The sequence below is a fragment of the Chiloscyllium punctatum genome, chromosome 51, assembly GCF_047496795.1.
Source record: "Chiloscyllium punctatum isolate Juve2018m chromosome 51, sChiPun1.3, whole genome shotgun sequence".
Taxonomy (NCBI): Eukaryota; Metazoa; Chordata; class Chondrichthyes; order Orectolobiformes; family Hemiscylliidae; genus Chiloscyllium; species Chiloscyllium punctatum.
The window spans coordinates 25,100,720-25,113,354 of record NC_092789.1 but is presented as its reverse complement, the minus strand read 5'-3'; positions in this window follow the sequence as shown (position 1 = coordinate 25,113,354).

Here is a 12,635-nt window from a genome sequence, read left to right as displayed (position 1 = left end):
TGTACATCAGTACCACTCCTTCTCTCTGCACCCTCCCACTCTCTCTCTCTCTTACCGTCCCACTCTTCCTATCACCTTCCAACTCTGTCTCACTCCCATTCTCTTCCTACCCCATACCCCTACCTCTCTCCACTCCACTCCCTCCGTCTATTTCTCTTGTCCACTCGCACTCACTCCTTCATTTTCCACCCACTTTCTCTCTAGCGAAATCCTTCTTTCTTTCTTCTCCCTCCCATTCTCTCTTCTCTCTCCATTTGTTTCTACCCTTTCCCATTCTCTCTTTCCCTTCCTCTCTCTTTGGTACTCCTTCTACTGTCTATGTCTACCCTCTCACTCACCACCCCATCCCTCCCTTTCTCACTACTCCTCCCACTATCTCTCACTACTCCTCCCACAATTTTTCTCCTCCCATCCGACTCTGTCCCTCCAAATGTCTCTCTGCACCCCCCTCTCTCTCTATATATATATCTAACCCACTCCCTCCCCTAACACTATCCCTCTCTCTGTACTCCCTCCTCCTTCTCTCCTTGCGACCCGCTTTCTTCCAACTCAAATTCTCTGTATTCCCCTCTCAGCTCAATACCCCACTTCCGCTCTCTGTCTCTTTCTCTCTTCCCCATTCTCTGTCTTCCCCTCACACTCTGTCTGTCTTCTGTGTTTGCACTCAGTCTCTCTACACCCCCACACTCTGTCTAACCCCACTGTATCTCTATCTCCTCTCCCTCTCGCTACTCCCTTCCCACTATCTATCTCTCTACTTCCCTCTCACTCTCTCTCTTTCTTCCCCATACCACTCGCTCTCTACCCCACTCCATCTCTCTATCTTTCTGTCTAACCCAGTCCCTCTCTCTCTTTCTCTTAATCCACCACTCGCTCTCTCTTCCCTTCCCACTGTCTCTGTCAACCGATCTCGCTCTCTCACTTCTCCCCTCCAAAACTGTGGCTCTCTAAATTCTTCCCCTCTCTCTTTCACCAGCTGTTTATCCCTCTACCCAGAATCCAGTCTCTCTCTTTAGACCCTCTGTCGATCTCGCAACACTTTCCCACTCTCTCTATGTCCCACTCTCTTTCTCTCTCTAAACCCTCCCACTGTCTATCTGTCTGCTCCCTTTTCTCTCTTCCCCATTCCCACTCTCTCTCTACACCCTCCCACACTTTCTACCAACGTGCATCTCTATCTCTCCACCCCACTCCCTCTCTCTTTCTATCCCCTCCGTCTACCTCTTTATCTTCCCATCCAACACTCTCGATATCCACTTCATCCCTCTCTCCCTCGTTCTCTTTCTCCCCCCAACTCTGGCTTTCTCTATTGACTCCCTCTGCATCTCTCCCTACCAACCTCCCTCTCTCCCTTTTCCGCTCCCACTCTTTCTCTCTATATCTCTGTTGCCTCCCACTCTCTTCCTCTCTCACGCCTCCCTCTCTTTCTAAACCCGTCCGTCTCTGTCTACCATCTCTCATACTCTGTCTCTCAAACGTCTCCCACTCACTCTCGCCACCCTCCCCTTCTCCACCGCACTCCCTCTCTCTACCCCCATACAATCTCTCCACCATCCGCTCTATCTACCGCACACTCTCTCTGTACTCCAATCCCACTCTCTCACTCTGCCCCATTGCACTCTCTCTCTGTCACACTCCCTCCCACTCTCTCTCGCTGTAGCCCTCCCACTGTCTCTTTCTACCTCGCTCCAACTCTCTCTCTTTATTCCTCTCCCACTCGCTCTCTCTACATCCACCCCCTCTCTCTATAACCCCTCGCATTCTCCCCTGCCTCCCCCTCTCTAAACCCCTTCAACTTCAACTCTCTTTATCCCCCCCACTCACTCTCTCCGCCCTCCTCCACTCCATCTACCCCACTCTCTCTGTCGCTACCCCACTCCCACTCTCTCTACCTCTTCCACTCTCTGACTTCCACATCTCCTCCGACTCTGCCTCTCTCTCTCTAGCCCCGAACTCTACCTCTACTTCTCTCTCACACTCTCTCTGTCAACTAAGCTCGCACCCTCTCTCTGTCACTCCCCTCCAACATCGTGTCACTCTAACCCCCATCCACTCTCTCTTCCCCTCCTCTGCCACTTTTTTCCTTCACCCTCCCATTCAAAGTCTCTCTACCCCGTCTCTCTCGCTACCCCGTCTCTCTCTCTAGCCCTTTCTTATCTCTGTATCTCGACCCACTCCCACTCTCTCTCTGTCCCACTCCCTCTCCCTCTAAGCCCTCCCACACTCTCTTTCTAATCCGTGATACTCTCTCTCCGCTCCCCATTTCCTTCTTTCCAACTCCCACTCTCTCTTTACGCTCCACTCTCCCTACCCTCCTCCCGCTCTCTCTCCCACCTCCACCCTCTCTCTTCCCTCTCCCACTATCTCTCTCCCGCATTCTTCCTCTTCCTGTCATCGCTCTCTCTCCCTACCCCATCCCACACTTTGACATTTCCACTATCTCCATCACAATTCCTCTCTTTTTCTCCCCTCTCCGACTATCTATCTCTCTTCCCCAAATGGCTTTCCACCCACTCCAACACTCTCCCTCGTTCTCTCTTCTCCCTCCCACTCTGTCACCAACCCCTCCCTCTACATTTCACTCTAACCAACGCCAACTCTCTCTCTCTCTCCCCCTCCCTCCATCTCTAACACCACCCACCATCTCTCTGTCAGCCCCTCCCTCAATCAACCTCCTCCCACTCTCTTTCAATCCCCTCCCCTCTCTCTACCCCCTCGCACAGTCTGTCCCCTCCTCCCTCTGTAACTAGATCACTCTCGCTCTCTACCCCAATCCCAAACTTTCTCTATGTTCTTGCACACTCTTTCTACCACACTCCCTCCCACACTGTCTCTCACTAGCACCGAACTCTCTCTCTCTCTACCTCTCTCTCCACACCCTTCCCAAAATCCTCTCTCTACCCCCTTGCATTCTTCAATTTTTCAACGATCCTCCTACTTTCTCTCTCTCTATGCCCCTTCCACTTTCTCTCTCACATTCTCCCACTCACTGTCTTCACCTTCCCACTCTCGAACTACTCCACTCTCTCCCTCGACCCCACTCCCAATCTCTCCATACCGCCTTGCAATTTTTCTCTGCCAAACTCCCTCTCACTCTGTCTCTATCTCTATCTTTCTACTCCCAACTCACTTTACCTCTCTCCAACCCACTCCCTCTACCTCTCCCGCTCTCTCTACTCCTCCTCACTGTCTCAACACCCACTATTTCTCTCTCTACGCCCTCCCACGAAGTCTCTCCCTCTACACCCCTGCCACTCCCTCTCTCTCGACTATATCACACTCTATCTCTCACGTTGCCACCATCTCTGACACACTTCCACTCTGTCAATGACACGCTCCCATTCTCTTTCTACCACCTAACATTATCTCTCTCTCTCCACTCCACTCCCTCCCTCTCTCTTTCTCTCTTCCACTTCCACTCATTCGCTTTCAACCCAAGCAGTTTCTCTAGCGCACTCCCTCTCTCTCTGTCTTCCCCTCGAACCCGTGCTCTTTGCCCTCCCACTCTCTCTCTACCCCCTCCCTCTCTGTTCCCCCACACATTCTCTCACTCGGGTCCTCTCTCACTTTCTCACTCTATCCCCCTCCGACTCTCCATATCGACCCCACTCTCGCTCTTCCCCTCTCACTCTCGCTCTACCCCCTCATTCTCTCTCTCTAACTCCCCCACACTTTAACTCTGTACACCCCCACTCTCCCTCGCTCTCTACCTCCCTCCCACTCTCTCTCTCACCTCTCTATCTACCCCAATCCTACTCTTTCTTCCACTTCCACTCGCTCTCTATAATCCCTACTCACTCAACCTGCTCCAATTACCTTTCTCTACCCCATGCTCTCTCGTTCACCCTGCACCAATTCATTTCTCTCTCCTTCCGTGTTCCCCACTGCCTCTCTTCCCTCACATTCTTTCTCACGACATTCCCCCTCTCCCTTCCTCTCTCTTACCCCCACTCATTCTCTTCCCCTCCCTACCTCTTACTCTTTCCACCCCGCTTGCACTCTCTCCCTCTTCTCATTTCCTACACTCTCTCCCTCCTCTCCCACACTTTCTCTACCCCTCCCCCTCTCTCCCCCTCCCTCTCTCTCTCTGGCTCTAATCCCCTCACACTACATTTCTCTATCATCTTCGAAACTCGCTCTACCCTCCTGCCCCTCGCTCTCTAGCCCACTCCCTCCATCTATTTCTCTCTCTCTACCAATGTCCCACACTATCTCTTTCTCAATTGCCCTCTCGCTTTCTCTCTATTCTCTCTGGCTCTCTCTTCAACCAATCACTCCCTCTCTCTCTTTCCTCTTTCTCACGATGTCTCCTTTTCTATCTCCTCCGTCTCCCGTCTTTACCTCCTTCCCTTTCACTCTTTTCCTTCCCCATCCCTTTTACTCTCACTCTACCCCACTCCCTCTCTCGCTCTCTCACCCTCCCATTCTCTGTCTTGCATTCTCCTGTCTCTCTTCCACACTTGAACTCTCTTTATACACGCCTTCCACTGTCTATACACACCGACTCCCGCTACCCCTTCCAATCTGTTTCTCCTCCACCCCTCTTTCTCTACTCCCCTCCCACTCCCTCTCCCCTCCTCCGCTCTCTACCCTACGACCTCTCTCTCTACGCCCCTCCCAAACTCTCCCTTTCCTCCACACCCTCTTCATCTCTCTCTACACCCTTTCCTACTCTGTCTCTACCTTCCTGCCACTGTCTTTCTCTCTCAACCCTTCCAACTCTGTCTCTCTCTATCCCTCTCCCTCTCTCTGTCCCCTCCGATTCTCTCTCTACCGCTCTCCCTTTTTCTCTCTCTCTCACTCCCTCACACACTTTCTCTACCAGCTCCCACTATCTCTCTCGCTCTTCCACACTCCCTCTTTTCCTCTTTCTCTCTACCCAATTCTTCCCCCTCCGACATTGTCAATTCCACTTCTACTCTCACTCTGTCTATCCGCTCCGACTGTCTCTCTTTTCTGCCCTCCCTTTCTCTCTCGACCACATCCCAGTGCCTCAATCACTAAACCCTCCCATTCTCTCTCTATAACCCCTGCCACTCTCACTCGACACACCCACTATGCCACAATTTCCCTCTCCACACTACTCCCCTTCTCACGAATCTGCTCCCACTCTCGTCCTCTTAACCCTCGAATACCTCTCTCCTTCGCTCTCAATTGCACTCCCCCTCTTTCTCTCTTTCTCTCTTCTCTCCTCCCACTCATGGTCTCTCACGCCACACTCACTTTTCTCACCTAACCCCTCCGACTCTTACTGTCCTCACCGCTTCCCACGCTCTCTCTTTTAAACGCATCTCTCCCTCTCTCTACCCCTCTTACTCTCACTCTGTCTCCCATCTCTATCTTACTAGCCACTCCCACTCTAACCCCTCCCACACTCTCTCTACTCATCCCCAAATCTCTCAATGCGCCACTCCCTCTCTTCACCAGTTCCATTCTCTCTCAATACCTCTTCGACTTTCTCTCTTCCTCACTCCCTCCCAGTCTCTCTGTCTGCACTCAGACTCTCTCTCTACTCCTCACCCCCTCTCCCTCGGCGCTTTTTTCATTCTTTTTCTCTGCGCCCTGCCACACTCTGTCTACCTGCTCGTATTCTCTCTCTACCTCCTCGCACTCCCTCTTCCCATACCATCAACAGCCTTCCTTTCTCTCTAACCCACTTCTCTCTGAATAGCCCTGATCCCATTCTTTCTCACTTTACCTACTTCATTCTTTGCTTCTCTAAACCATGTCTCACTCGCTCTCTACACCATTCCACTCTGGCTCTCTACACCACTCCATCTCTCTCTCTCTCATTCTCACTCTCTCTGCCACAAGCTCTCTCTATCCCCTCTCACTCTCTCTCCCACTTCCATTCTCTCTCTACCTCTTCGACACTCTCTCTTCCACACTCCCTCCCAATCTCTGTATCTGCACTCAGACTGTCTCTCTACTCCTCTCCCCCTCTCCCTCTACGTTTCTTTCTTACTCTTTGTCTACGCCCTCCAACACTCGCTCTACCCCTTCAAGTATCTCTCTTTCTCTCTCTGCCTATTCCTACTGTCTGTCTCTCATGACCTCTATCTAACTCGCACTCTCTGCCTCTCTTTCTGTTTACTCCACTCCCCCTCTGCACCCTGCTTCCTCTCTCTCTCATTCTCTCTCTCCCGCCCACCCTATGTAACGCACACTCTCTCCCTTCTCTTTCCTTCTCCATCTGACCGAGAGAAAGGGGAGAAGTGGAGAGGCCGGGTAGGGATGAGAGGATAGAAATATTTGGGAATGGCATAGGAGAAGGGAGACGATGGGGTAGGGACAGAAAGGCGGGAGGTAGACAGAGACAGCAGGAGAGTGAGACAGAAAGGAAGAGAGAGAGAGAAGATTAGAGGTGGGTGGAGAAACTGTGGGGTGTGTGAGAGAAAGGTAAAGGGATGGGTGAAGACAGTCAGTGAAAGGGAAAGGAGGAAAGAAAGCAAGAGTGTGCAGAGGGAGAGGGAGAGAAATGAGAGGAAAGAGAAGGGAGAGGAAGTGGAAACAGAGTGCAAGAGAGGGCGTGAGCGGGGAGGGGCGCACCAAGTATGTAGATAGAGAGACAGATGTGCTTCAGTGGAGATGGGGGTAACAGAGTAGAGATGAATACTGCTGAAAGCCACTTCGGAATGGGGGGGACCCAGTGGTGAAAGCAAGGATGGTGTCAGTTCCACCTAACCTCTGAGCTCAGGCCTCAGTTTTCTCTTAATCCCTGAGGACTGTGACTTGAGGCTGAGTCTGTCTCAATCCAACTCAGTTTGTTCAACACAAAGACAAACAGCAATATCGTTTTCTCTGCTGCTCTGCACTTTTTAATGAACATTTTTCTTGTTTACAAATTGAAGTGGCCGATACAGTCAGTGGGGTGTTGCCTTTTCCCACTGGTCGCTGTGCAGTGAGAAACATTGAACAGCGTCTGTGAACAACCTACACCTACGTCCACAACCATGAGATAAGGATGGATAAACCAATGTTACCCTCAATCTGTTACCACAGGGACAATCGGCTTCATCCCTGAAACATTGAACTGAAATGACAAAATTGAGGCCGGATTGATGAATGAATGCATATGATTGATTGATGAATTTGGGTAAAGGGATAATTCATCACATTCTTCAGCTGCTGTCTGAACTTAGTCTGGGTCACCGCATAAATCACGGTGTTTGTGCAGCAGCTGAGGAGCTGCAGCATGAATCCCAATTCTTGCACAAAGTAAGGGAGATACACAGACTTATACCCAATACTATACATCCGTTTCCCTATTGAATACAGCATTATCGTTGACCATAACAGGATGAAATTAGCCGAGATCACAAACAGTAAAATGATGGACTTTTTCCTGATTCTCATTTCTGTGTCAGACTGAGCGTCCCCAATGGTGTGAGCGCGGAGTCTCCTACGGGCCCTGCTGGTCACTAAAATGTGTCTGACCGTGAAAACATTGAACAGAAGAATAAGGGGAAATGGGAGAGCTGGGGTTAGAATGTGATGGAGGAACTCGATTGACGTCCAGACACGGGAGGTTCCAACACCATCTGCTGCATAACAAAACGACGGGTAGTTCATCAGCCCATACCGAGCTGAGAGCATAAAACACCAGAAAATGTTTTTTAAACAGCTTAAAACAGTCACTGTTCCCAGAACCACAGCCGCCGTTTTCCTACTACAATATTTACGTTTCAACTTCTGGCAAGAAATGGCCACAAATCGATCAAAGGTGAAAGTGACAGTGAACCAGACAGAACAGTCAGTGGCTGCGTAAAGCAGTGCAGCGTGGATATTACATACAGAGATTTTCCACAGGAAATAAAACTGTTCCCGATAAATAATGGGAATGTGTCGCAATATCAGGTCGAAGATAATGACCAGTAGATCCGCCGCTGCCATTGCCCCCAGGTACCGTCTGACACAGGGAGTCAATCCACAATCTTTATAAAGCAGGACGTAGATCGTTACTCCGTTAACTGTGAGGAAGAAAGACAAACACATTATCCATCAGCCTGGTAGCAAAGTGACCAGTTTGACTGAAGGCTGTGTGCGGTTTTCAAATGTGGCACTGCATTCATAGATTTAGTAAAATAAGTGGAGCATAAATAAAATATGGAAAGCTCTGAATTACTGACAAATATGTGTCATAAATCACAAGGCAACCTCCGTCCCCAAACACACAGGGGCACATGCATAAGAACAGATAGTGTGAAGAACATTCCCACACACACGACAACTCGAGAATAGATACAGCTAATTTATTTTCAGTTTCTAATACGGAGTGTGAAAACATTGCCATCCTGAAGGACTCTCTCCCAGTTCTTTCAAAACAATGGAAGTACGAAATTTCAGTCTTTTTCTTTAAATTCTGGTCAATCCTCTGTCGTGACGAAATGTAAACGCAGAGAAAACAGATTTACCCCTTCAACGTGCTGAGGCGACTACGGAACAGTGTCTCCTTCACACATTAATGGATCCCTTCCCTCGGGACCTTAGCGTTTGGTAAATTCAATGACGTCAGGCCCTTCACAAATAATGTCAGGATTAGAATATTGTGGGGAATGTCAAGTATTCTACTGCAAACCAACCGACTCCCACAGTCTATTTGGACTACACCTGCTCCCATCCTTCCTCTAGTAAAAACGCCATCCCTTATTCCCAATTCCTCTGACGCTGCTGCATCTGTTCCCAGAATGACCAATTCCATCTCAGAACATCCCCGATGTCTTCCTTTTTCAAATACCACAATTTCCACTACCACGTGGTCGACGATGCCCTCCCGCACATCTCCACTTCCCTCCGCTCCATCCTCAAACACTACCCTCACCTACGCCCTCACCTCTATCCAAGGCCCATAGAATCCTTCCACATCAGACAGAAATTAACTTGTACTTTCACAAATGTCATCTACAGTATCTGTTCCACCCGACGTGGCCTCTTCTACCTCGGGGAGACAGGCCGCCAAATTGTGTAGCATGACAGGGAACATCTCTGGGACTTCCGTACCAATCAAATCCGATGGCTGAACACTTCAACTCCACCTCCTACTCCGCCAAAGACAAACGCCATGGGCTTCCTCCATTGTCAAGCCCAAATCTCCCGGTGCCTGTAGGATGAACACATCATCTTTCACCATGGGACCCTGCACCCACAGGAGTTCAAAGTGGATTTTCCCGTTTTTATAGTCCCCCTCCCGCATGTTTTTCAAATCCAATGCCTCGAACTGAGCACAGCTTTCTTGACTTATTCATCACCTTTCCAATTCAATCCGCCCCACCCTCCTCTCAAATTAACATTCTTTCACATTCTCCTCCTTTTCCACCTCCCTATTGCATTCTCAGATACATTGCCCCCAGCCCCCAACCCTTCCATTTATCTCTCATCCACCCCTTGCTCCACAAGTCTCATTCCAAATGAAGGCCTTCTTCCGGAATCATTAATTATCCTGCTCATTGGATGCTCCCTGACTTGCAGTGTTTTTGCGGCGCCACACTTCCGGTCAGGAAACAGTTTGACACCATCGCATTCACAGAATGAGGACCGATGGGCAATATTTCATGAAGTCCCATAACCCACCCTGCGTATATCCTGTCTCACCAGTGATGGGGAAACCGTGGGATCCGGTCAGGAAGGTTGATACACTCGTATTCCCCCAACATTCATTCAAGAACCCGGTAAATCTCATGGTAAAGATCAAAGCTGGTCAAGGAAATCTCCTGATGATGGATGTCTACTGCCATGCACACCACGCCTCAGAGATAACTCAGTTCCCTTCGAATTTGAAAGCAAATCAGAGGAAATACTGAGGGTGATAAGGACAAAGAATGCATTCTGGTTGAATGACCTCAATGTCCATCACCAAGAGTGTCTCCACAGGTTCAAGAAAGACTGCGCATGGAGAGGCTTCTAACATACAGCATCCAGACTGTGGGAAAGGATGGGGGAACCCACAAGGGAGAAACAATCTCACCAAAGTACTTTTCACAGATGGATCTGTCCCTAAAAGTATCTGTAGGAGCACACATCACACAGTCCTGGCGGAGCAAAAGTCTCAGCCTCATATTGAAGATACTGCCCACTGTATTAATTGGAACTACATCCTGCTAAGTAGGACATACTTCTAAAGGACCGCGAAAATCGAAACTGGGCATCCCCGAGACACCGTGGGCCATCAGCACAAAGTCAGAAGTGGACTGTTCACAGATGGATCCAAAATATTAGTCACCATTCACAATTACATCCATACTAAAGCAGGCTATTCAGCCCGTTCAGAGTTTTAAACAGCAACAGAAGTCGGCCATTCCGCCATTCACTCCTGTTACTCAGCAATTGGATCAGATCATTTCATCTCTTATATCGGCGACACAGAAACTGGAAGGGCATATTCAGCCTTTCAAATCTGCTACACAGGTATCCGGGGAGGATGTTTACTAAGCCAAGAACAGGCATAAGTTAGCGATAAATCAGTCTGTATCAGTTCAACACAAATTAATAACTGCAGTGACACACTGACTAGTGATCGGGACTCAGTTATTTGGAATCAATATCAACGTATTCAAGATATAGAACAAACTTATTCTGACTAAGATCCGCAGGAACTGAAGATATCAAGTGAGAGTAGTGAATCTTTAATTGAATAAACAATATACAACACTTTGGAGGCTGGAATATAACGTGGGTAATGGTGAATCAGTAACTTTACAGGAAGAATAGCAGGATGCATTGACATAAAAGGAAAAAGATAACAGACGTTCGTGACACTAGTTTACTGGAAGGATCATTCTAACCCGTTGAGACATGGAAAGTATTGCTCCATCTCCCTGATGGTCTGCTCCCTGATATTCCCGGGGGCCCCATTGCGCTCAGTACAGACGGGATATTTTGATGTGGTTCGGTAATGGTGAGGACTGGTGAGAGAGTAAGTGCTTTTCGCCATTTTACAGTGGCATGGCCTCTATTCGCCAGGCCATCCTTTCTTTCTAGATTGAGACCTGAAGACGATGCGAATGGGCTGACTGCTTCAAAATGAAGACTACATGGCTGCGGCCAGGACAGTGGACATTCATCAACATGATGTACTGTGCATGGTTGTACTGCTCCATCAATGGAGTGAGAGACGGAGAGTACAATCACGACAGTAATATCTAAAGGCATTGCCATATCAGCTGAAATTTTTATTTACATCACATTCTTACTCCACCGCAGAGATTCATCAACCCAGAAGAATTATCTGTTCAGCGCAGAGCAATCTGTAGATCAAGGTTTGCTTGGTACAACCCGGCATTCTGCAGATTGCAAAACAAAACTGTGCAGACCACGCCAGTGATTGATCTGTAAACTCAGGCGAGATAATCTGTTCATCCCTGGGAGCTATGCAGACATCAGCAGTTCAGTGATGTATAAACTCCGACTAGGCTCACGCCCAGCACAGAGACCTGTGCAGACCACATGAATTGATCTATCAAGACGTGGACTGGCGTGGGCCGGCGTAGTCTGGAGACTGCGACTGTTGCGGTCTGGAGACTGGACCCAGTGCAGCGAGGAGACGGGTGAGGTGCGTTCTGGAGATTGAGATGAGTGCAGCATGAAGACTTGTGGTGCAGTCTGGAGAATGGGAATGGTGCAGTCCGAAGACTGGGTGTGGTGTGGACTGGAGACTGGGTTCGGTACGGTCTGGAGAACGAGGCCTGGTGCAACCTGGAGACTGGGTCAAGTGCGATTTGGAGACTTGGGTCTGCGCATTCTGGTGACTTCGCCCAGTGTGGCCAGGTGACTGGGCGCGGGTGCTGTCTGGAGACTCGGTTCTGGTAAAGACTGGGGTGTTAGACACTGCGATTCGAGACTTGCTTTTTTCCCCATTTTTATTCTTCTGCTGGACTTTCATTTTTTATTCTTTCCATTTTGGACAAACTACTTAAGAATTTGTACCCAGATTTCTAATGCCTAAGATGGCGTCATAAGTGAAGAAATGATCAACTTCTTACTGCACTTATTAGCGTGCACATGACAATGATTCCAATTCAAATTATTTCAAATGTGAGAGTCACTGACTTTTATGTCCTTCTGAAAGAAAGATGCTGCTTGTATGGTGGTGTGGGGCGGCCAGCAGACGGTGATATTTTATCAATTCAAACACAAGAGGGAGGGACAAATGGAGTGAGAGAGTGAGGAAGGACATTGTGATTCCTGTTGCAATGGCTTCACTGCCAAAAGAACAGAAATGCCAATGCTCAGAATTGTAGATGATGAGATGCACACACCAATACATTAAAGCACACTCACAATGACAGACAAAGATACACACATGGAGACACGCGCAAATCACACAAACACGTGCACACTCTCAGACTTATACACACACAGACTTACACTCGCGCGCGTGCACGCATGTACACACATTCACACACACACACACACACAAACACACGCACACCCACCAATAAACACACGAATAGATGCAGACGTTCGACTAATCACGCCTGACTTGACATTCAATAAGATCATGGCTGATCTCATCCCTTCCTAAACTTTATTTCATCTTGGAAAATAAAGCAACCCGTTAGAGTTGGAGCACTTTGGGGCCAGTGACCGTAATTCTATTCGTTTGAAAATTGATACGACAAAGGATAGGACTGATCCAC